Below are 27,542 nucleotides of genomic sequence, written 5' to 3' on the forward strand. Positions count from 1 at the left end.
TACCATTCAGAAACTTCTTCCCCTTCGTTGGTGGGGTGCATTAGTATTTTCCTCATGGTATGGTTTTATTCCCTTTTTTCTGTCTTGATGTTGGTGTACTTGGATGCATTACATGCCGATTATGTATCTACGTTAGAATCAGGGCATCAAACGTCTTCTCGTATTCAGCCCAATGAAGGGTTTGATGGACCTCTGGTTCCCTAATTCCATCTATTAATACACTAGAAGCTAGCTGCTGTCACAACTCTACTGGAGTCTCTGGGAAAGCCAAGTGCACAAGCCTCTTGATGTCAGCTCCGAACTCCTGAAGGGTTTCTGAGGATCGCTATTGATGTGTCATCAAAGCATTCCAGTAAACTTTACACATATTTCGGTTACCATACCTCAGTTTTAGGTGTTACACTACCACTGAATATTTATTCTGGTCCGGAAATAATATGGTCTGCATTAGTTCAAGGGGAGATTCACACAGGGTCAAGGCGAGTGCTATAGCTTCGTCTTCCTCGCTACACTTATTCACTTCCACAGCTGCCTACAACTGTCGCCTGCATACTGCCAATGAGGATTGGCCATTGTAGGCGGTGGCTTGATTTTGAGTGGCTTTGTAAGTGCTCTCCTTCTTAACATATCCAGAGACACTCTTCCACCTTGCAGCATTTCAATCTTCCTTAATAATTGTCGTTATTCTTTAGTTACAGTTGCTAAATTTTGGGTGGCTGCTCAAGCAGAGCCATCTGTTGTGCAACTTGCCCTTCATGTTCAGCTAGATATGGCTCCTAACACTGCTCTTTACCTTCGAGCTGAATGCTGAATTCATCCATCTTATTGTTTATTTTTCCTTGAGCAGCCACTAGTTCACTCTAAATATCTTCTTGCACAGCCGTGAGATCATTTCGCATATCTTCTTGCACTGCCACTAGCTCATTTCACAAATCTTCTTGTGCCTTTTTTTCTTTCTTCTCGACCAGTCAGCATTTCGTTAAATTCACTCTTAATGGTGTTCTTCACTTCTTCTTGGCTGTTTCTTATTCAATTCTTCATTTCCTCTAGGCTATTTTCCATTTCATTCTTCATGTCATCCTGGACACTCTTTATCCCCTACAGGCTTCTTTCCATTTTATCCTGATTCCTCTTCAACCTCCCAAAATTATTGTCCATTTTCTCTTGCTTCCTATTCATTTTATTTTTTAATTATTTCTTTATTTCAAGAATAATAGGAATTAAGTTTTTATTTTTTTCAGCCATCATCTTCCTTGTGAACATTCACTGACAGCCTGTCACTTATGTACTATTAACTACACTTTAATTTCACCTATGACCTAGCCTAAACTTTTACTCAAAAATAACTACAGTTTATAACACTAACATTATTTCACCCAAAATTAACTACAGTTCCTAACATTAACTTTACTTTCGAATAGCTAAATTCCAATTTTTTAATGATTTAGTTTATTTATGTTTTTTAATTCACTATTACTTTATTCGTAAATCTATTAATTAAGGCTATCCTTACGACACCAATTATTTAAAGTGTGGAGTAACAGGTCCACAAAGGCTAATCCAAAATAATTAACTAGAGTTTTATTTATTATCTAATAATTACACTATTTGAAGATGCCAGGGGGGAAACTATAAGGGTCAATTGTTTTTAGATATTGAGATTGAGGTTATTTCTTGTACATTATAACACACAGAATCTCGTAGTATATTTGTTGTAAGCATAAAAAATGAGAGTACAAAGTTATTGCATTCTAAAATTGACATCGTACCTCCTACGGTGGTCAAGCCCATTCCCCACCCTGTCACCACTGGATCCCGCTGGCAGAATGCACCCGTCGCGGGGCTCGCATGGAGGAAGTTTGCGACGTCGCCGCTAGCCAGTAGCAAACAGAACGCGGCCAAGGCAGACACTCCATCCCATTAAAAAAAGGCGTGTCCTGATTAGGATGAAGACTACATTCGCAATGGTTTTCCACAGCACATGTTAACGACGATAAAATTTAATAGTGTGGGTGGTGAAGAACAATGTGAATTGTGTGGTGGCAAGGTGTGCTGGCGAGGGGAATTTTTTTTTTTGGTCTGAGGGATTTGGAAGTCTTCCACTGCTTGATTCTTGCTTGGTTCCTGAGCCATACCCGTAACACCAACTCTCATCACCTGTAATGACTTTGGTCAAAAAGTTTGGAGCACTTTCAATTTCTTTCTTCAAGTCCTGGCTCAAATTTAATTGAATGTTTTTTTAATCCAGTTTGAGAAGGCGAAGAAAAAATTTAGTAGCAACACATCTCATATGCAAATCCTCAGTTAAAATCCGCTGGCAGGAGCTCGAACTCAATACTGTCTCTTTTGAAATTGCATCGTTGTGAAACGACGATCCTGGTTGATTTTTTGGCGTTTTTTTTTTTCAACGTTTCATTATTTCGAGATGTTCAACAAGCATGGTCTTCAACACTCATCTCACCACGTTTAAAGCACACGAACAACTCTAAAATTTGTGTACGGCTCATAGCATCCTCCTTGAAAGCATGTCAAAGCATTTGGTAAGCTTCCATTGCCGATTTTTCAAGCCGGAAACAAAATTTCAAACACACTCTTTGTTCTTTTAAATCTGCCATAACGACTTCGCAGGCGGAACACGAGAACAGCAAGAGAAAAACAATAATATGATCAAAGGTTAACCTACAAACTGACACCATCTGGGCAGCTGTTTAGTGGGAGAACTCTACTAAGTCTACGAATGGCAGTGTGCTCTCAGTCCAAATTTTTTGGGTACGCCTCGTATTTTTTGTATATTTTGAGTTTTCTTTCTTTCTCAATTTCTCTAGTTTTATGTACATATTATTATGAACCATAGTTCTGCTTTGTATTAAGGCCTAGTTATATATATTTTTTTAAATGCCACATATTACTTCATGTAATATTGAGTACATTTTGTCAATGTTTGTAAGTAATACCATGTATTGTTTTTGGACTCTCATCTTTTTTCACCTGAAATCGTTACAGATCCTCATCCTTTTCCCTTAAAATATTTTGTTGTCAATAGTTTAAATACCAAATTTATTACTAAAAATAATAATAATAAATTTCCTTGGCAGTTGTATTAGTTAAGTTATATGTTTCTTACAACATAAAATCAAAAAAGTCATTTATTTATTGTGCACTTTAATTTGAGTCTTGAAAGTTTACATTTCTGTTTTATCAAAATGAAGCTGCTTGGACAATCATCTTATTTCACCTGGGCTCTTGATTTCTTAAATCACATAAAAATCTGAATGATTTTCCACAAATGAATCACACTGATAAACTCCCTGGGTACATTTTGGGGAGAAGGTGGATCCTTAAGTTTCAAATGCATAAATAAAAACTGAAATTTCGTCTATATCTGTGCTTCTATTTATTTTTCTTTTATAGATGAGGGAAGATGAGTACACAAAACATTATCTTAATAACAATACATGGATTTGGTAAAGAAGATGATTACTTAAAAATGCATTATTACTAATACATGGATACTATCAAATTTGCTATCTGAGCCGGCCCTAATCAAAATATTTGTAGATGTTTTCTTCATCATTGTATAAAAATAAAAATAAACAATCCGAAAGTTTTAATTTTTAGAACATAGCTTAATTAGTCCTGTAGTTATATAATTTTCGATATCTCAGGATCGTCGAAGTAGTAGCCTAACTGGCTATCTGCATGTATCGCGGAGAATTTAGAGGTATGATGTTTGAAACTAGCTGGCCGAGGATGATGATCTATACTATTGATGGGCTACCAGGGCGCTATAGCAGTCCTTGGTCACCGAGGACGAGGAAGAGCTTGTGGTCGCCATGTCGGCTCCAGGCTCTTGGACCCTGTCTGTGAACAAGCCGAATCCATAAGAATTGGACCTGCTTCACAGACAGTCATTAAACGGGCAAAAATGCCCACAAAAATGGTGATGGTGGGGGAAGATAACGGTTAAAATAGAAAGGTTAAAATTTAGCCAAAAAAATAAAAATTTTTGCATTGAACACACAGACTGTCTTACTATCTAACTTAGGGAAATTTCCCTTGACGAGACTACATTCTCGTACGACAGAAGTGGAATCTTGCTGAGGGCTGGCCGAGAAGCGAAGTAGTCAGTCTGACATCACGCCAAGAGGTCCCTCATACAGCGAGGTGACGCTAATTAAAAACAGGTGCTTGATTTATAAAGAAAAGAGAAGGGGGGGGGGGGATTTGGGCTTCAGATCCGAAAGGTTCCGTAGACTTCCGAGGGGGTGGTCGAGAAATACTAACTTCGATATCTCGATGTTGGTGTTAGTGGCAGATCTCAGCGCGATCTACTGAGGAGTGGCCGAACCGAGAAGAAGTCGATTCGTGCATCTCTCGCACGAGGCTATTCCGAAAGCATGGGGCTTATGGAGGAGACTTGTGGAGCGCTCTGGTGGCTTGGGAGAGTCTTACAGGGAAGTGTTGACTGCGTGCGTCGCTAGGGGGCAGTGACATTTTGAGGGGGTTCAAACACCCCGGGGAAATAACTCACAAATCTGCCACTAGAGGTCAGAGGTGGTACGTTCGAATGCTCATGTCCAGACCTTGACAGATCGTCCCTGCCCGGGGTTAAGGACCAGTCACTGCTCTGGGCAGTGTTCCCAGGAAAGGCTGGAGAGGGGGGGGGGGGGAGGTGGAAATTTGCAGGTGCAGTGGGAAATGTGCTCTACTGAGCCTGGGGACATGCCGGGACGTTAGGGGAAACTGAGTCCTGGACATGGCTGAAACTGCTCGCATAAGGTGGGCTCTTAGAAGCGGGCTGCTCTGATAGCTTGCAGGGCTAAGCAGTTCTTGTCACGGTTGTAGGGACAATTACAGGTGACGGATGTGCGCCAAAGCGAGGATAAGTCGAGCCTGCATGTTGGCTCATGAGATCGTTGCCAAAAATCAGATATGTCGCTGGGAAAGAATTGGGGAACTAGTCTGACAAAGATTAAGTCGGAGTGTGCAGTGAGTGGAAAAAGTTTACGTTTTAGCTATAATATTATGCTAAAATAATAATTTAAAAATTCAAATTTACAATTTTGTCAAAAAAGCTAATTGGCGGCACATCACTCTCACAAGCACACTATTTTCTCACCTCAATTATATAATGGCTCACCCTACTGCTAATCTCTTACCGCCACCTCGGTCTCAACACACGGCCTATCACTACTCATTCGTCTTCCATGCTGCGACACCGACCCCGCTGCTCCAATCTTCGAACACAAAGCCAATTCCTCGTCGCCCACCATCGCTCACCAAAGGATCACTCACCCTCTCCACTTCACAATTGTGTCGCTCCGAGGATTCGCGGATATAGCCTTTAGTCTTTCAGCTTCACTTCACTGTAGCTCGCAGGTCGGTCTACCCTTTTATTCCTCTCAAGTCCCGCCCTGGAAAAGTCTCGTAGCCCTCCGGAGTGTCGCTTCATCCAAGTCCTCAGACTTAACACTCGATGCTGAACAATGGCGTCCTAGTTACGCCACTTCAAGCGACGGGCCTGCTGAATCCCCCCAGAACGACGGAGAGGCACCGCGGACTGATTGCTAATCCCACAGGCTGGCGCGCCGGCTGGCTGACCGGCCTTGTAACTAGCAGTCTCGTGACAATACATATACATACATACAATGTTGAAAGTTTTACTACACAAATAAATATTCCCTACCACTTCCGTCTCGTTTCCTCCTTTCATTGCAATGTTTTGTTTATATGTAAATTACAAAATCAATCGCAAAGCAACTTACAATATATTTTTTTCTATACATTACAAATTATGGATATTATTTGTCGGTTTACTAAAAATTAATTTTTAAGTGGAGTTTCATAATTGCTTATGAACCTGAAATTGTTAGGGAATTGTCGTTTAATCTTTTTTCTTAAATCTTTTCAAACTGCATAATATTTGTGTTCCTAAGACTGTCTGTAGTATTAACGAATGATAACTTAGGATTGAAATCTGGTATATTTACATCGAGGTCATTAGAGATGTGTGAGGGATGAACCTATGGGATTAAACAGTGATGGACTGCTTTGGTGGAGGAAATGAGAACCAAGAGAAACCCCAACTCAAACATACACCAATGTTTTCCACTTGCCAAAAATTTAGGGTTTCTTCCCACGGGGAATAGAACGTGTATATCCTGAGCGTTTAGTTTGACTGTCAAAATACTAAAATAAAAAAAGAAATATTTGGCTTCTTGTTGTTTAACATTGTTATGTTTGGTACTTTAATCAATTTCATTAGCAGGCTGTCACGTCCTTATCGACGTTATCATGTCCTTATTACAGGAATCTAGTGACAAATCAAAGCCAGGAAAGGTTCAACATTAACTTTACTGACAGGTTTTCGCAATAGTTATCAGTGGTTACACTGACTACCGTAGTCGTTACCCAATCAAGTCAATCAAGACCTAACAGCCTCCCTATCGCACCTGTTAAGTCTGTTTCTCACCTTCACTGTGGTGGATCCACAACGCAGTCATCTCTGACGTCTCGACCGAACCCAAAAACCCGTTGTCCCACAGTTTCGGGCTGACGCCGCATCAAACCCAAACCGCCGGTGAGACACGTTTTTGTAGTAACAACATGTAATAAGCTCCTCTTTAATTTTTTAAGCATTAAATTATTAACATTTATATTTGAAATGTAACAGCCACACATTGTCTTTGATATAAAATAACAAAAAAAATTACAAAAAATTTCAAATAAAAACATTACAAAAAATACAAAAACAGATTCTGCTAGCTTGGGAACTTCTCATTGTTGAGCAAAGATAGAGTTCTAGTCCAATCCAGAATTTTTTGTATTTTTTGTAATTTTTTTTTAATTTTTTTTATTTTTTGTAATTTTATGTAATCAAAGAAAATGTGTGGTGGTTTTCTACGTGTGCTCGCGATTATTCTTGAACGTGTGGCGGTTTTCTCCGTGTGCTCCGGATTATCCATGTCAATATTATAATGATTTTCTCCGTGTGCTCCCAATTATTCTTGTCCATATTATGATGGTTTTCTCCGTGTGCTCCTGATTATTCTTGTCAATATTTTGATGGTTTTTTCCGTGTGCATGCAATCATTCCTGTGGTTTCTCCAAGTGTTTCTGGTTATTTCTGAGAAACCGATCTCTCCATGAAGCAGTTTTACTCTTAATGAGATTTTAGAGACAATTTTTGTTACCCAGAAATTGAACCCTCCTTTCAACACCCCTGGCCCCAAAATGAACATCTAGTGAGTGAGTAAATAAAGGATATTTTAATTATATAAAATAACAAGTAGCATAAATAGGTCAGCCAAATTGGTTACAGACACAAAATGCAGTGCTTATGTATTGGAACATCCGAAAATAATTTGATGCTGAAGTCAAAATGATGATTTTATAAGCGCTGGCGGATACGGTGGACATTTCAGGTAATGTGAAAACTCTTGGATCATTTGAAGGTCATTACCGCCACTTCTGCACAACATTCAACTGAAGCATCGCCTGTCTCACGACTTTCACAGTCGACACCGCGTTGGGACGAGTATTTTTCCATATTTCAACGAACTCGAAAGTGTTCGGACTTGGTTAAATGCGCTTGAAGCTCTGTAGTTCTGTAGGCCTCAGAGACGTAATAGATGAGGGCTGTCTAAGGGGGGGGGGATTAACTGGCAGAGTAATTTTTACTATAGATATTTACTTGAATATCGTATTGTTAGAACAAAAAAAAATTAAAGAGAGCAGATGAACTGAATTACGTCTATTGAAAGATACAAACACGTATATAGTCAAATATTTGAAAACTGATATTTTCGCGCTCTATTCAACTTGCGATGTATTAACAATGAAATTCCTGGTAATAAATATATTTATTTACCATCAAATATGAATAAAAAATATTTGTAATAGTGGCATTAATATGTGGTGGTGATGTGAGGGTTGTCGGGAAAGGTTTTGGTTCGGTTGATTAAAATAAAGGTGAGAGGGACGCCAAGATGAGTTTTCCATCGGGTGAAAACTACTCGAGTTACGTCCCTGGTAGGCCTCGGATTCGCGCGGCAGGTCTAGTCGTCGTCGGGGCGTCTGGGCTCCGGGTGTGAATAATGAAAGCCGCGCGCGCGCGGGGGCGTAGGGGTGCCTGGCTAGGTCAAGAAGGGAGGGGGGGATGATGGCAGGCGGCGCCTGCGCACTGACGCCGAGGCGTCTCGGCGCCCCTGACGGGGGGTAGAGGGGGCGTCTCGCCAGAGGGACGCGCAGGCCTGTCCCGCTGACCACAGGGGCCGCCTCGACCACAGCGCCGCACCGGGGTGAGTATAGCAGCCACAGCGCGTCTCATCTCTTGCCACTGCACTGTTGGCGCTGTACTTGTCTTTGTGTGCCCTGCTGCCATATATACGCATAGAGCACAAAAGTTTTAAACAATTTTTTTTAATGGAGGTACTTAAACATAAGTATTTTTAACGGAAAAAATTTGGAATGAGAATTTTAGAAATTCATGTTGTTCTTGTACCAAGAGCATAATCTGATAATATTCTATTCTATCTTCTAAGGATAGACGCCATCTTTGTTTCAACCGTTTTTGTTGTCAAAATTGTTTTATATCTTCAGATAAAAAATGTTAGCTACGTTCAACCATAGAAAATTATTGATAAAATGCGTTGTTAGTAATAATGACTGAATGCTACAAATAGTTTCTCCTGTAAAATAATAATTTAATGTTCAGCATTGATTTTTTCTTTCATAATGTAGGTACCTATACAAGAGTAATAAAAATATCAAACATGCTATTATATGGTCCAAGGAAAACCTACAAAGTTGTAAAATTAAAACTATACTAAAACGTATTATAATTATCGATATTATACAAATAATAATTGTAATGTTAAAAAGATACGTAGAATTAATTGAGCAATAGTGGACGCTATGTACTCTGTGCCGCAGTCTAAGCATGAGACAGACTACTAACAGCCCGCCTTGGAGCCCAGGACCATTCAGGTTGATCGCAACAACTTTTATATCAACCATGGAAAAGCGCCACTGCCCAACACCCTAGGTACGCAATTCAACGCACGCATAGCCTGGTTTACACTATGTCAAGTTGGCAACAGACTAGGAAATGTAGTCCCCACTTCCTTTAAGTTCGGTCTCACACGTCATGTTGGTTTTTTTTTAAAATGTTTAAACATCTTAGCTCTCGGTATACGGAATTTGATAGGAGTAATTTTGTGCTAATGTAACGGAAGTCGATGAAAGAAAATATGTCACAAAGATGGCAGACCCACGGGTAGAAACATAAACCTGTATATAGTCACTATAGTAAACATTAGGGTACATACCAAACGTACTGGTTGGCAAATTAAACTTTATGATAGTGAAACTACCCTGGAATACATCTGGTAAACTAAAAAAAAATCATAGTAAAAAGTAATCACAAGTTCTAAAATACCTAAGAAAATTGGCATTACAAAGATAATAACACTTTTTTTCTTACAATATTCTCAAGAGGTTTACTAGCACAGCGGAAGAGCGCGCACTTATTGACTTCAAGAGACGTGGTTCAAATCTCGACAGTGGAATTGTTTCTTTTCATTTTATCATCAAAACTATTATTCGAGGGCTTTTACTGTAAATACAAGACAGCTCTTTTGCGTTTAATGTTTCCTCTAAAATTTAATCAATATATGTTTACTTAATACTATCTAGTAGAGGTAAAACGTTACCCACGTGTCCATGGTTATACTCACTTGCGCGAACCTTTACAGGTCAAAAATAACGTTTATTAAATATCGGATAAGAAAATTTGTGACTAATAAGAAACGCAAGAATATAATGAATTTACGGGAAAATATCTTAATTAATAGAAATTACAAGAAAATGAAATAACTAACTTGACGTGTGAGACAGTCTTATTGTGGTTTTTCAGAGTACTAAGTTTAAAACATCTGGCCCAAGGAAGGTTTTTTTTTTTAGTTTGTTAACATTAAAGTACTCTAATAATTTATAATCAAATAATTGTTTTTTTATATATTTGGACGATTTTTAACAGTTTCACGTTATCTACACCTACATGATAGTCCCCAGGTCGACGACAATACTGAACTTTCCATTTAGCTGATGGATAGTGAAAGTTATAAGTTTCAAGCAGGAATTTCAAACATGTTCAGTTGAGCTAGCTGCTGGTACACGCTTATCTGAACATTTTCGGGAGCCCTGCTCAAGAGCTGCTTTCAGCATACTTCCTCCACAAGTCTAAACACGGCATTTCTATTAGCCTAATGGCCCCTTGGACACGCATCGAGCTAAGTGAAACTGTTTCATTATTGGGTATATCAATGTGACGGTATTTTCATTTTTCATCAACGAAAACACACTAATGTTTTCTACCGCCAGTTTAAAACATATATCTTCTTGCAAGACTTTAAGTCAAGGAACTTGGCATTTCACATAGCACTTCAGCGTGTTGTGTAACAAGCGAACACAATTCAATTAAACTGCGATCCGATTAGTATTTTCATCATTTGAGCTTTCGATAACCCCGAAAAATAACCGAGGAAACGTATAAGGAACTTTTATGAGTCTGTGCTCGTCGCTGACAGGAATCCCATTCACAGAACGGTTTAGTATATGAACGTCTGGTCAGTAGTCGCGGTTTGGAAGCTGGACGCGTGTATATTGCAGGCCAAACTTCTTGAGTGCTGGCAGCGTGAAGACGAGGAGTGTGAAGGTAAGAGGATGTAGGGGAAGGGAGTACGCAACCAATATCCTTGGGTGTGACATTTTTCTTCGAGCGCTATACCCGTTCAGATAATGTTGACCATGTAGTACTAATTAACGAGTGATACATACACCAGCGGACACGGCTTCGAATCTTGGGAGTGGTGAATGACCGCATACACATTAACTGACACTTCAGGGATTGATTTTCTCAAAATGTTTTATCTGATGTAATTGGGGTGGATAATCCAGTCCAGTATGAAATTTATAAAAATAATAGCCTCTTAAAATATTATTTAACACATTTATGACATATTTAAAATTTATTTTCAAAGATATGAAGTAGGTTATTCGTTGTTTGTTGTTATTCCTACAACTTTTCAGTTCTAGGGGGTGTTTGGGTGGAGGGGAAGGGGAACCTCCATTGGTACCAGCGTCATCAAAATGAATGATGTTTTTAGAACAGTATATGTGTGACCGAGCCGTGCCGAGTTGCCACTTTTGGTTCCATAGAGCTTCGCCTACAGTTTGGCTCTACTAATCGCCAGACGCATTGCCCGTACTATACAATCAAATCTAAGTAAAACCTAACACATTTCATAAATTACTAAAATTACATTTAACGCCACATTGGTTTTTTCTCATCATTTATTAATTCGCCATGGCATCTGAATTATGGCTGACTTAACAGTAGTGTAGTTTAGCCGGTCCGGCGCCAGTGTTCAGGGTGTAATGCCGGTTTCTGTCATCTTGGATTGAGATGTCACTGCGGCCATCTTGGATGATCTTGACCTTTACCATTGACCTTGACCATGAACATCATCTTGGATTCGCCATCTTGGATTTCGTCATCTTGGATAGCACTATTTTGAACTACGCCATCAAAACCAGCATTTTTTCCCCACCATCTTGTATTATAGAACTTTCCGACATTTTTAATTATGATGTAACTGTTGCAATTTTTGTTATGGCCACCATCTTGAAAATCCACAATGTTATGCTATAAAAATGTAAAAAAAATTAAAATTTATAAAAATAAAATTTTAATTAAAAACGCACTTATATCATGAAGCTCGGAGTCTTCAGTTCGAGTCTGGAGAGGGCAAAAAAAAATGGCGACAGATCCTTCCTCCATGGAAGTCACCGACAGAATGACCCCCACCACTAAAACCAATCCATATAATATGTCAGCCAATCATGGCGGCCATCTTATTTTAGTCTGCTGGAAGCTGCCACCTTGGATCCGACATATTGTTTTCGTATGCTAGAGGGTGCTGCCATCTAATTAGTTTAATTTTTGCCTGCTAGAGTGCAAAAATTATTTATTACCTTGACATCTGCTAGGTTGTCGTCCATCTTGAAAATTCTTAATTATTTAGCTAGAAATTAGAAAAAAATTCCAAAAATCATCCAAGTTATTTCATTAATGTAGTGATTGATCCGATTGATTCCTGCCCTCGGTTAGATCCCTGGACGATGTAAAAGAGTTAATTTTAAAATAAATATATTTTTAATCAAATATTACAATAATCAATATTTTACTATAGTGTTGATGACAAAACTGTCGCGACATCTGCCATCTTGTGCCCATTTCGGCCGACATAGTGAACAGTTATATTTATTAACCTAGAAATTCGGAAAAATCCCAAAATTAATTTTAAAATTTACTCATTAATATACTGATTGATTCGATCGATTCCTGTCCTCGATTTGATCCTTCACTGATGCAAAAAAAGATAATTTAATTAAATATCATCTCAATTCAGCATAAGTGATAGGTTTTAAGAATTAAAACAAAATTACAAACAAAAATTTATTACATAAATTCTATTCTACTACAATTACAGTAGTATATGAATGGGGCTCCGACGGCAGGCTTCAGGCTGTGGAGCCGAGAGCCGGCTCCGCCATCTTGGATTGTGACGTCACGGCGGCCATCTTGGAGGAGTGTAACGGGACACATAGTAACGGGACAAGTTTGACCTTGACCTTTGACCCTCAAAATTCGCCAAAATTGGGCAAAAAATGCCCAAAATTCCTCAAAATTCGCCAAAATTTACATTTCTGTGGAAAAAAATTCCGCCAAAAAATCTCAAAAAATTCCACAATTCAAAAATCAGGATTTCGAAAATCACAAAAGTCGTTTTGCCCTAGAAAGAACCCAAATTCCTAAAAGCGGCTTAAAACTCCTAAGAGCTAGCCGCTCTAAGCCGCCGAGGCCATGACCTTGAAAACTAGGATGCCATGGCAGCCATATTGGATGATGACGTCACCGTTGCAATTTTCGTTACGGCCGCCATCTTTAACTTTTTTATTTATTATCCGATTTTAATGAAATTTTTTTTTAAAAATTATAAAAAAAATAAATAATAAAACTTTAATAAATTATTTAAAAAAACAACATACATTTACGACACGGAGCTCGGAGTCCTCGGTTCGAACCCGGTGAGGGCAAAAAAATTAAAAAATGGCGACCGATCCTTCACTCACAGTGACTGCTGGCATACTGACTCCCACCACTTTTTTCAAAGAATATATCGTCACCTAGTATGACGTCATGTACGCCATCTTGAAATTTGGACGTCATCTTGAAAATCTTTATTTATTATCCGATTTTAATGAAAAAAATTCCAAAATTCATCAAAAAATTAACGTATTTGAATTCTGTTTGATTATATCGATGTACGTCCTTGGTTAGATTACCGGCGAGAGTAAACGGTCGATCCTTCCTCCATGAAAGCTACCTAGACTGATCTACCACCACCAGTACCAAGGTATATATCATCAACTGGTATGACATCATGTCCGCCATCTTGTCTTCATCCGCTGGAGACCACCATCTTGTTTTCGTCAGCTAGAGTGTGCCGATACCATGTAGTATAATTATCTGGTCACTAAACTTGTGTCCTCAACTGTTGACATTGAACATTGACCTTGAACTTTAACCTTGACCTTGAAATTTGACCTTGACCTTGAAATTTGACCTTGACCTTGAAATTTGACCTTGACCTTGATATTTGACCTTGACCTTGAAATTTGACTTTGTCCCTGAAATTTGACTTTGTCCTTGTCGACCATCATGGATCCGACATTTTATGTTCAGTACACGCTACCAGAGGATACCACCTGCTGGAGTACGCCATCTTGTGTGTGTACTTGTATTATAGAGTACATTTCCATCTGGATAATTTTATTCTAACCCGCTACAGTGCAGTAATCATTTATTACCGAGGTGCCCCCGCCATCATGAAATTCGACCGCCATCTTGAAATCATGTAATAATGTAGCTAGAAAAGCGGGAAAAAATCCAAAATTCATTAAATAAATCACTCATTAACTTACATATCGATTCGATCCGCTCCAGTCCTTGGCTCGATCCTCGATCGATGCAAAACATTTAATTTTATGGAAAAAAAATAATAATTCCAATAAACCATGTTCAACATTCGTAAAGAGACTTTAAATCCTCTACTACCATCATCCTATCAGACGTCAAGACTACCATATTGGAAATTCGTAATTGTAATGCTAGAGATTCGGGAAAAAGTTCAAAACTCATTAAATAAATTTGTAATCTATATACTGATTGATTAGATCGACTAAGGTCCTTGGTTCGATCCCTTGTCGATACAAAACAACTTTAATTTTAAAAAAATACCAGAAAAGTGTAAGGTTCGAGGAATAAAACACCTAAAAGTATTTTACAAACATAATATTTATCACACAATTTCTATCCTACTACAGAATCACTTGCGAAAGCCAGCAATCTTATAAAAATTTAGCCCTGCATAGACGTACAACGACTACTTCTTAGCTCCAAATGGCTCCAAATGCTCCAAACGGCCTCCAAATGGCTCCAAAAGCTCCAACAGCCTCCAAATGCTTAACACAGATCCAAATGGCTCCAAATGTTCCAAACGGCCTCCAAATGCTTGACAGCTCCAAATGTTTCCAGCAGCTCCAAATGCTCCAAATGCTTGACAGCTCCAACAGCTCCAACAGCCTCCAAATGCTTGACAGCTCCAAATGTTTCCAGCAGCTCCAAATGCTCCAAATTCTTGACAGCTCCAAATGCTTCAAAAGGCTCCAAATGCTCCAAATGACTCCAAAAGGCTCCAAATGCTCCAACAGCCTCCAATGCATAACACAGCTCCAAATGGCTCCAAATGTTCCAAACGGCCTCCAAATGGCTCCAACAGCCTCCAAATGCTTAACACAGCTCTAAATGGCTCCAAATGCTCCAAACGGCCTCCAAATGCTTGACAGCTCCAAATGTCTCCAGCAGCTCCAAATGCTCCAACAGCTCCAAAAAAAGGCTCCAAATGCAACAGCCTCCAAATGCTTAACACAGCTCCAAATGGCTCCAAATGCTTGACAGCTCCAAATGCATAACACAGCTCCAAATGGCTCCAAATGCTCCAAACGGCCTCCAAATGCTTGACAGCTCCAAATGTCTCCAGCAGCTCCAAAATGCTCCAACAGCCTCCAAATGCTTAACACAGCTCCAAATGGCTCCAAATGCTTGGCAGCTCCAAATGCTTCAAAAGGCTCCAAATGCTCCAAATGGCTCCAACAGCTCCAAAAGACTCCAAATGCTTCAAAAGGCTCCAATTGCTCCAAGAGCTCCATCTTCAATTGGTTCCAACTGATTCCTATTACTTTTATCGAACTTGGCATGATTACTAACATGTCTTTATCAGTATACATTTTGACTGGCAGTGGTAACGTTTTTTACACCTTTAAGTTATAAGTTTTATTTAGAAATCAGATTTCGATAAATGATAGCTTCCATCTGGAAAGAAAATATATTAATTTATCTTCAAGTTTATACACATACATTTAATTTAATCCAGTATTGTATGTAGCCAGCTTCCCTCAGTTCTTTGAGTATGAAGGATATTTCTTTAATGTTCGAATAGTTTCCTGCACAAAGCGATCCATGTAGTAGTCGTAGCCTGTTAACCAATATGTTAGGATCTTCCCATGAGGTATAATCAATCTCTTCTGCTGCCTTCATCGTCCTTGCATGTTTATAATAAATATTATCTCTGGTGTCTATCGTTTTAACACCAACCACAAGGTCACTTTCGTCATCTTGCCAGTGATTATCACAAGCTTGATCAGGATAATTTATTTTATTACATCGTTTCCATCGTTTTGGTCTCAAACCACCATCACAGTCTTCGCTCTTGCATGCTTTTGGTGCTTCAGTACAGTACTCAATCATGTCAGCCTCAGATGTGTCACCACAATCTTCAATCATGCCAGCTTCTGATGTGTCACCACAGTCTTCAATCATGTCAGCACCACAAACTTGATCAGGATAATTTATTTTATTATGTCGTTTCCATCGTTTTGGTCTCAGACTGCCATCACAGTCTTCGATCTTGCCTGCTTTAGGTGTTTCAGTACAGTACTCAATCATGTCAGCCTCAGATGTGTCACCACAATCTTCAATCATGCCAGCCTCAGATGATTCATCAAAGTCTTCGACCTTGTAAGCTTCAGGTGGTTCTCCATCTTTCACATTTTCATGGAGACGACTAGATATTGGAGTAAATATATTTTCATTTCTAATGTGGTTACAACTTCCTTCGTTTGTTTTAAATTTTAAATTATTATCTTGATCTAGATCAGTAATTTTAGCATTAGCTTTTTCGCCTTCGTTCCTCTTCCGCGATGTTGTAGCCCAGTCTTCGTTATCTTTATTCATCTTAATTGTACAGGTCTTGTAATGTCTATCCAAGTAATATCTTCTACCAAAGGATTTCTGACACTGACTGCAATGAAATGGTTTTTGACAAGGACCCAAATTACACTCGCTTCTCTCATGTCGTTTAGCATTCTTTCTCAAGGTAAACACCTTGCTACAGTATCTACAGTGATGACGTTTTGATACAGCAACAAATCCCGTTTCAGGATTCATATTAGTTATTGAGACTAATGCCAGATGCAAACTAAGAGTTTTAAATTAGATATATTACTTAAATAGAATTTTTTAATTATTTCATCAGCGAGAATTAATTTATCTCATTCAAAGGTACTTGTTGCAAGTAGTTCTGCTTTTCAACAACAGATGTCGCCACATGTTACTTGCAGGTAAATAATATTTAGTTCTTTTATGCGGGATGCGCACTAACGATCGCAAAAGAAGGATGGCTTCGCTAGACTCCAAGGAGAAGGAAGTTCGTCCATCCTGTTTGTGCTTCTTAGATTTCTCAGAGATTGTTTGACTGAGTAATGATATTTTTTTTTTTTTTTTTTTAAATTTCCACCTGATAAAAATATTACAAGTGCTGATTTATTGGCAGAATTTCAATAATTAAATGCAACCTTGAATAAAAAAAATGACATGACTCATTAAGTAAAAAATTCTTCATGCAGAGATCAATTCCTCATCAGTAACCAGAAGCACTCGGAGAAAACCATCAGATGTCTAGTCAGGAATAATCAGAAGCACCCAGAGAAAACCATCAAAATATTGTCAAGGATAATCAGGAGCACACGGAGAAAACTACCATAATATTGTCAATAATAATCAGAAGCACCCAGAGAAAACCATCTAAATATTGTCAAGAATAATCAGGAGCACACGGAGAAAACTACCATAATATTGTCAAGAATAAACGGGAGCACACGGAGAAATCCACCATAATATTGAGAAGAATAATCAGGAGCACACGGAGAAAACCACCGCAAGTTTTCTTTGATATCATAAAATTTCAGGAAAAAAATAATAATAAAAAATAAAAAAAATAAATAAAAAATTTAAAAAAAAAAATACATAAATATATTCTGCTAGCTTGTGAACTTCTCATTGTTGAACAAAGATAGAGTTCTAGTACAAGCCAGAATTTTATGTATTTTTTATTTTATTTTTTTTTAATTTTTTATTTATTTTTTTTATTTTTTATTATTATTTTTTTCCCTGAAATTTTATGATATCAAAGAAAACTTGCGGTGGTTTTCTCCGTGTGCTCCTGATTATTCTTCTCAATATTATGGTGGATTTCTCCGTGTGCTCCCGTTTATTCTTGACAATATTATGGTAGTTTTCTCCGTGTGCTCCTGATTATTCTTGACAATATTTAGATGGTTTTCTCTGGGTGCTTCTGATTATTCCTGACAATATTATGGTAGTTTTCTCCGTGTGCTCCTGATTATCCTTGACAATATTTTGATGGTTTTCTCTGGGTGCTTCTGATTATTCCTGACTAGACATCTGATGGTTTTCTCCGAGTGCTTCTGGTTACTGATGAGGAATTGATCTCTGCATGAAGAATTTTTTACTTAATGAGTCATGTCATTTTTTTTATTCAAGATTGCATTTAATTATTGAAATTCTGCCAATAAATCAGCACTTGTAATATTTTTATCAGGTGGAAATTTAAAAAAAAAAAAAAAAAAAATATCATTACTCAGTCAAACAATCTCTGAGAAATCTAAGAAGCACAAACAGGATGGACGAACTTCCTTCTCCTTGGAGTCTAGCGAAGCCATCCTTCTTTTGCGATCGTTAGTGCGCATCCCGCATAAAAGAACTAAATATTATTTACCTGCAAGTAACATGTGGCGACATCTGTTGTTGAAAAGCAGAACTACTTGCAACAAGTACCTTTGAATGAGATAAATTAATTCTCGCTGATGAAATAATTAAAAAATTCTATTTAAGTAATATATCTAATTTAAAACTCTTAGTTTGCATCTGGCATTAGTCTCAATAACTAATATGAATCCTGAAACGGGATTTGTTGCTGTATCAAAACGTCATCACTGTAGATACTGTAGCAAGGTGTTTACCTTGAGAAAGAATGCTAAACGACATGAGAGAAGCGAGTGTAATTTGGGTCCTTGTCAAAAACCATTTCATTGCAGTCAGTGTCAGAAATCCTTTGGTAGAAGATATTACTTGGATAGACATTACAAGACCTGTACAATTAAGATGAATAAAGATAACGAAGACTGGGCTACAACATCGCGGAAGAGGAACGAAGGCGAAAAAGCTAATGCTAAAATTACTGATCTAGATCAAGATAATAATTTAAAATTTAAAACAAACGAAGGAAGTTGTAACCACATTAGAAATGAAAATATATTTACTCCAATATCTAGTCGTCTCCATGAAAATGTGAAAGATGGAGAACCACCTGAAGCTTACAAGGTCGAAGACTTTGATGAATCATCTGAGGCTGGCATGATTGAAGATTGTGGTGACACATCTGAGGCTGACATGATTGAGTACTGTACTGAAACACCTAAAGCAGGCAAGATCGAAGACTGTGATGGCAGTCTGAGACCAAAACGATGGAAACGACATAATAAAATAAATTATCCTGATCAAGTTTGTGGTGCTGACATGATTGAAGACTGTGGTGACACATCAGAAGCTGGCATGATTGAAGATTGTGGTGACACATCTGAGGCTGACATGATTGAGTACTGTACTGAAGCACCAAAAGCATGCAAGAGCGAAGACTGTGATGGTGGTTTGAGACCAAAACGATGGAAACGATGTAATAAAATAAATTATCCTGATCAAGCTTGTGATAATCACTGGAAAGATGACGAAAGTGACCTTGTGGTTGGTGTTAAAACGATAGACACCAGAGATAATATTTATTATAAACATGCAAGGACGATGAAGGCAGCAGAAGAGATTGATTATACCTCATGGGAAGATCCTAACATATTGGTTAACAGGCTACGACTACTACATGGATCGCTTTGTGCAGGAAACTATTCGAACATTAAAGAAATATCCTTCATACTCAAAGAACTGAGGGAAGCTGGCTACATACAATACTGGATTAAATTAAATGTATGTGTATAAACTTGAAGATAAATTAATATATTTTCTTTCCAGATGGAAGCTATCATTTATCGAAATCTGATTTCTAAATAAAACTTATAACTTAAAGGTGTAAAAAACGTTACCACTGCCAGTCAAAATGTATACTGATAAAGACATGTTAGTAATCATGCCAAGTTCGATAAAAGTAATAGGAATCAGTTGGAACCAATTGAAGATGGAGCTCTTGGAGCAATTGGAGCCTTTTGAAGCATTTGGAGTCTTTTGGAGCTGTTGGAGCCATTTGGAGCATTTGGAGCCTTTTGAAGCATTTGGAGCTGCCAAGCATTTGGAGCCATTTGGAGCTGTGTTAAGCATTTGGAGGCTGTTGGAGCATTTTGGAGCTGCTGGAGACATTTGGAGCTGTCAAGCATTTGGAGGCCGTTTGGAGCATTTGGAGCCATTTGGAGCTGTGTTATGCATTTGGAGCTGTCAAGCATTTGGAGCCATTTGGAGCTGTGTTAAGCATTTGGAGGCTGTTGCATTTGGAGCCTTTTTTTGGAGCTGTTGGAGCATTTGGAGCTGCTGGAGACATTTGGAGCTGTCAAGCATTTGGAGGCCGTTTGGAGCATTTGGAGCCATTTAGAGCTGTGTTAAGCATTTGGAGGCTGTTGGAGCCATTTGGAGGCCGTTTGGAACATTTGGAGCCATTTGGAGCTGTGTTATGCATTGGAGGCTGTTGGAGCATTTGGAGCCTTTTGGAGTCATTTGGAGCATTTGGAGCCTTTTGAAGCATTTGGAGCTGTCAAGAATTTGGAGCATTTGGAGCTGCTGGAAACATTTGGAGCTGTCAAGCATTTGGAGGCTGTTGGAGCTGTTGGAGCTGTCAAGCATTTGGAGCATTTGGAGCTGCTGGAAACATTTGGAGCTGTCAAGCATTTGGAGGCCGTTTGGAACATTTGGAGCCATTTGGATCTGTGTTAATCATTTGGAGGCTGTTGGAGCTTTTGGAGCCATTTGGAGGCCGTTTGGAGCATTTGGAGCCATTTGGAGCTAAGAAGTAGTCGTTGTACGTCTATGCAGGGCTAAATTTTTATAAGATTGCTGGCTTTCGCAAGTGATTCTGTAGTAGGATAGAAATTGTGTGATAAATATTATGTTTGTAAAATACTTTTAGGTGTTTTATTCCTCGAACCTTACACTTTTCTGGTATTTTTTTAAAATTAAAGTTGTTTTGTATCGACAAGGGATCGAACCAAGGACCTTAGTCGATCTAATCAATCAGTATATAGATTACAAATTTATTTAATGAGTTTTGAACTTTTTCCCGAATCTCTAGCATTACAATTACGAATTTCCAATATGGTAGTCTTGACGTCTGATAGGATGATGGTAGTAGAGGATTTAAAGTCTCTTTACGAATGTTGAACATGGTTTATTGGAATTATTATTTTTTTTCCATAAAATTAAATGTTTTGCATCGATCGAGGATCGAGCCAAGGACTGGAGCGGATCGAATCGATATGTAAGTTAATGAGTGATTTATTTAATGAATTTTGGATTTTTTCCCGCTTTTCTAGCTACATTATTACATGATTTCAAGATGGCGGTCGAATTTCATGATGGCGGGGGCACCTCGGTAATAAATGATTACTGCACTGTAGCGGGTTAGAATAAAATTATCCAGATGGAAATGTACTCTATAATACAAGTACACACACAAGATGGCGTACTCCAGCAGGTGGTATCCTCTGGTAGCGTGTACTGAACATAAAATGTCGGATCCATGATGGTCGACAAGGACAAAGTCAAATTTCAGGGACAAAGTCAAATTTCAAGGTCAAGGTCAAATATCAAGGTCAAGGTCAAATTTCAAGGTCAAGGTCAAATTTCAAGGTCAAGGTCAAATTTCAAGGTCAAGGTTAAAGTTCAAGGTCAATGTTCAATGTCAACAGTTGAGGACACAAGTTTAGTGACCAGATAATTATACTACATGGTATCGGCACACTCTAGCTGACGAAAACAAGATGGTGGTCTCCAGCGGATGAAGACAAGATGGCGGACATGATGTCATACCAGTTGATGATATATACCTTGGTACTGGTGGTGGTAGATCAGTCTAGGTAGCTTTCATGGAGGAAGGATCGACCGTTTACTCTCGCCGGTAATCGAACCAAGGACGTACATCGATATAATCAAACAGAATTCAAATACGTTAATTTTTTGATGAATTTTGGAATTTTTTTCATTAAAATCGGATAATAAATAAAGATTTTCAAGATGACGTCCAAATTTCAAGATGGCGTACATGACGTCATACTAGGTGACGATATATTCTTTGAAAAAAGTGGTGGGAGTCAGTATGCCAGCAGTCACTGTGAGTGAAGGATCGGTCGCCATTTTTTAATTTTTTTGCCCTCACCGGGTTCGAACCGAGGACTCCGAGCTCCGTGTCGTAAATGTATGTTGTTTTTTTAAATAATTTATTAAAGTTTTATTATTTATTTTTTTTTATAATTTTTAAAAAAAATTTCATTAAAATCGGATAATAAATAAAAAAGTTAAAGATGGCGGCCGTAAAGAAAATTGCAACGGTGACGTCATCATCCAATATGGCTGCCATGGCATCCTAGTTTTCAAGGTCATGGCCTCGGCGGCTTAGAGCGGCTAGCTCTTAGGAGTTTTAAGCCGCTTTTAGGAATTTGGGTTCTTTCTAGGGCAAAACGACTTTTGTGATTTTCGAAATCCTGATTTTTGAATTGTGGAATTTTTTGAGATTTTTTGGCGGAATTTTTTTCCACAGAAATGTAAATTTTGGCGAATTTTGAGGAATTTTGGGCATTTTTTTGCCCAATTTTGGCGAATTTTGAGGGTCAAAGGTCAAGGTCAAACTTGTTCCGTTACGCTGTGTCCCGTTACACTCCTCCAAGATGGCTGCCGTGACGTCACAATCCAAGATGGCGGAGCCGGCTCTCGGCTCCACAGCCTGAAGCCTGCCGTCGGAGCCCCATTCATATACTACTAATTACAATTACAAGCACAAACAATTGAATTAATTGTTGGATCACTTAAACAAATTATTTTCACCTTTTATTTCCACATTTCATTTTGTGCATTTCAATACACTTTATAGCTGTAAGGTCCGATTTCGAGGTTTATCAACGAAATACTTAAAGCACGTCTTACATACAGATCTCGCTCTGATGTTTTGTAACTTGAGGTCTCACAAGTCGGGAAAAGTTGTTGATGTATTAGTAGTGTGCAGCATTGATTTTTTTGTCATAAGCAACATATCGAAATGATCTTTCGTTTCTTGTTTAGTTACACGAATCGGACACACATTATTCTCATTTAGTGCATACATATTAACTGACACTTGAGGGATTGCTTTTCTCAAAATGTTTTATCTGATGTAATTGGGGTGGATGGTCCAGACCACTGAAGTCGTACTTATTATCCAAAGCATAATACATCTTATAAACACGATTTTGGTGACTTCTTCGTCAAAGCTTGTCAAAATACTCAATTTAAAACAAAACTGATCTATTAGATTCCCACAGTTAACTACTGCTCTTTTGTCGATGACCGACTCAGGCAAAGCAATAAATGACAATGCCTGATGGTACTGAAGCATACTTGCACTTGTTTGTATTCCTGTGCACATCTTCTTGTGATTACCCAGACTGTTACAAAGTGAAAATTCCTTATCGAATTTGTCATACCTATATGTCTCCCGAGACATGGTCAGAGACATACTTCAGGTTATAAGATTTTTGGAAGCTATTTTTATGGCAAAAAGGTTTATTACATTTAATGCACTAAAACAGTGTTCTTTTTGCATTCTTTGGACATCCACTTCTTTCACGCCGCCGGACATTTGAAGTTTTGGTAAATGACGTACCACAGTATTTGCACTGGTGCGAATAAAATCTATCGTCCGTTGAAGTCTCCAAGGTTATTGGCGAATCTTCAACCGTGGATGTCTACATGTCTCCTCTGCAGTTGGTGGCATACACATCTCTTTCAGTTCTGTCACAGTAGGTATACCTTTTGATATCGTTGTCAACAGGATCTCCACCGCCATTGACTTCGCTGCCATCAGGATCTCTGGTACTGTCCGCTTCACAGCCATTATGTCCCCAAAGTCCATGGTACACCTTCCGTCGGCACCACTGCAGCTGTTGGTTCTGCTGTCAATGAGGCCTGCATCACCGATGGTACAACTTCTATCGACACGTCGTTCAAGATCGTAAAGACGCCATCGAGTTCACAAGTTTAGACAATTACGAGACTTATGGACCAGACTAGTCAAACTGGCTGACATATTATATGCATTGGTTTTAGTGGTGGCGGTCAGTCTGTCGGTGGCTTCAATGGGGAAGGATCTGTCGCCATTTCTTTTGCCCTCAACAGGTTCAAACTAAAGACTCCGAGCTCCATGACGTGTGTTTTAATTCAAATTTTTATTATTTTTTTATAAATTTTAAATTTGTTTCCAATTTTATAGCATAATAATTATGGATTTTCAAGATGGCGGTCATAAAGAAATTTACAACAGTGACGTCTTAATTAAAAATGTCGGAAAGTTCTAGAATCTTAGATGGCAGAAAACAAGATGGCAGATGTGATACCATAATTCTAAATGTCAGAATACGAAATGTAAAAATCCAAGATGGCGGAATCCAAGATGGCGAATACAATATGGCATCTGGGGTCAAGGAAAATATCAAAGGTCTAGGTCAAGGTCTTTCAAGATGGCCGCCATGTCGTCACAACTCAATTGGCGGACACCGGCACCGACACCACACCCTGAACACTGGCGCCGGACCGGCTAAGCTACACTACTCATGACATTGCCTGGTCACCGCGTCAAAGTTCAAAGGTCGCTCTTCCTACTCCGGGGCTCCTGCTGTCAGCTCATTACTGGCTTCATTGCCTCGGGGACACGCCCAAGGCGCCCTTTGGCATTGACTGAAGACATCGCTAAGGGAGTCACACACAGACACTAATCACATGCACATAGTTATAGCCAGTAAACTATATATTAACACCGGTCAGCTCTATAACAACAACTAATGTGACCTAGTGGCAAGATGCGTGACTACAGAAATATGTTATGGATAAATTGTTAAATTATATATTATATTATCTGGTGTCAATATGATAAACTACTTTTTAAGAATTTTGAAGCACTGGGGGTTTAATTCTCCCTATAAATATGTATAATGATTAAAAGAACGTTTTTCTAAAGGCCCTGTCACACTGTCAAATATCTGTCTCTAATATATCTGACAATAGAGTTGTTGGGTAAGAATTGGACGGAAAATGGTTTCCAATTTTCTCCATCAAATAAATTTGGACAGTTAACCTAACATATGTTTTAAATCGATGTCACACTATCAAAGGTTATTTTTGGTCTGAGCTATCTCAAAATAATCAATTTTTTCTCAGTTTTGAAATTAAATTATATATAACAGTACTGGGCGGAAATTTTTAACTTGCATTATGTTTGTGCATTTTTTAAACTTTTGAAAATGAATAAAATTAAATCAAAATAATATTCGTTATATGATTAAATATTTAAAGTTCTAGAAATACAAATTAAAATTTAAGCATAAAATATTTTCCTAAAACAACATTCATATTAACATTATTTTAGTTATTTAACTTTTTTAACCTCTTAAATGGGCCATATTCTCTTCGCCATTTTAAAGAATCGCTGAGATGGAAACGGAAGTCATATCCGTTTTCGCTAGGCACGATTTTAATTGGTCGAACGCATCCGAATCCAACTTATTTTATAACCTGTCCTATATGCAGAATATTTGACGGAAACTCAAGTCATCCAACTTGTAAGACAAACATGGCTGCGCTAGTGACGTTTTCAGTGATGCCATAACTCTCCAACTTTATTTGACAAAACATACTGGAATGTGTTGGTAGCGAAAATTTGACAGTGTGACACAGCCTTTGGAGAAAATGAAGTTGTTTTCATAATGTTGGCACCATATGCATTAAACAGATACATTGTTCATACTGGACATACTGTCTGCCATATTCAGAAATGAATTGACAACAACCTCAGGTTTGCACACGAACATATTGGAGTTGTCCGGTATCAGTCTCAAATGTATTTACTTGAGTACCTAATACTACAGAGCTTCACGTGGTTGTTCGCGTAAGAATTATCCATAACCTTCCTATCAAAATGTAAAAAAAAAAACTTCACAGTCATTACTTTAGAGCACATTAGTCGAACCCGTAAAACTGTGCCGTACAAATTATTGATATAAAAATAATTTCTAGACTAAAGTAAAAATATAAATAAACCTATATTTGTTACGAGCATAAATAATTTATTACCGTTGCTTTAATTGCAAAATAATAACCACGAGCTCACGGTTTACATATCTTTTATCATTTAGATGACTGATTACTATGTAAGCTCTTTTTTCTTAAATATTGAAAGACGTCATTTCTGTGCTGTAAGCAATTCTCGTACAAATATTTTTCACTTATTTTTGTGGATCTATTAATGTTTCCGTGGTAAAGATAGGAACTGTATATTTTACAAGCACATTTTCATTCAAATCCGTTGCATTTTTTGGCGTGATAGAGTAACATACGAACAGATCTTCCAAAAATAATTTTTCCCCTGGATAACATCATGGACAGGATTGAAATAGATGGGTTTTAATTCTCAAGATCTGGGTCCAGAAGCGCCCGGGTGGTTACATGATAGGGCTTACGATGCGCTTATTGCACACTAACGATTCACCTATACCAACAACCGAACATCATTCACATTTTAGTTTAATAACGTGACCCATGTACAAACCGTAATATTACTTTCTTGGTATGATTATTTTGACTTGTACAACATTTTAGTGTTTAGGAAACCATTTTCAAATGTTTTTAAATTAAATTGCTGATCAACAAATGTTAACTGTCAGGTTGAAGACTTTTTTTAAGGTAAATTTAAGAGAAATGCTATCTATTGTAGCCGTTACCATAGTGCGACTTTCGGAAAATTTTATATAGTTTTTCGTTTCATGGTCCATAGAGCCCAAAACCATCGTCACCTCAAACGTATGTATATGTATGTATGTATATATATACACAATTTTCTGGACACGATAAATACAGCAATTTTTCACAAATAACTTCCAAAATGATACATAAAATCTAGTAGTGGAAAATCTCGGTCGAGTTCGTTAATGGGCAATATCCGTTAAAAGGGTTAGAAATGGGGAAGGTTTTTTGAAAAACATAAAAATCGTTGTAACTGCATAAAATGGAAAATATCACATCCGTTTTAACATTTTATAACTCGTAGGAATATTACCAAAATCTTGTGTCTAAATAAGTTTTTTGATACGACCAACCCCTAAACTTTATCTCAATCTGTTGGCTAAAAATATTTTTGATGAAACGAACTATTACCATAAAAACAGGGACTGATATGTAAAAAAAAAAAAAAAAAACTTCCTTAGTATCAATTTCGTCAGAATTTATTAATAACCAACTTAATACCATCTTCAACCTTATCCAAAAAAATTATACGACCATGTATTAGTGCAAGGGATGAAAAATAGTGTGTGGATGACAAAAATAATTGCATAACTACATTAGTAGGGATAATATAATATTCGTTAAAACATTCAATGCTGGATGTATTAAGTTAAAAAATGTTCAAAATAATTTCGCTGCATGGAATATGAGAAAATATTAAATCGATCTTTTTTGAATATTGGCGAACATATAGGTTGTTATGTACATTAATTTCTGGAAATGTTCCAGGAGTTTATAGACGTTTCCAAAACATTTTCAGAAGAAAAATAGGTACTTAGAAATCTACTTACACCTGTAGGCTGTGCCGAAAGGGATTTTTTAAAATCACGCTCGTCAAAAGTTCGTTGTGGTTTGCACATGCCTATCTCATGTATTAAAAATAATATATAGGATGTATAACTATTAAATAATGTGTAGCGCCTCAAATAGAAAAAAGTTGGGAGACCTCGGTAAACCTTTATGTTTAAATACCAAC

The 27,542-nt window shown here is 37.9% G+C and overlaps 1 protein-coding gene across 1 annotated transcript in view; it reads left to right on the forward strand.

Annotated features, from left to right (window-relative positions):
• The first annotated feature begins 8,240 nt into the window (after window positions 1-8,240).
• LOC134541042 (uncharacterized) overlaps window positions 8,241-27,542 on the forward strand; it is a 65,321-nt gene continuing 46,019 nt past the window's right edge. Inside the window, exon 1 of the mRNA XM_063384183.1 lies at window positions 8,241-8,300. The gene's annotated coding sequence lies outside the window, so the exon portion shown is untranslated. The remainder of the gene's footprint in view (window positions 8,301-27,542) is intronic.

The sequence above is a fragment of the Bacillus rossius genome, chromosome 1 (genome assembly GCF_032445375.1).
Source record: "Bacillus rossius redtenbacheri isolate Brsri chromosome 1, Brsri_v3, whole genome shotgun sequence".
In the NCBI taxonomy this organism is placed as follows: Eukaryota; Metazoa; Arthropoda; class Insecta; order Phasmatodea; family Bacillidae; genus Bacillus; species Bacillus rossius.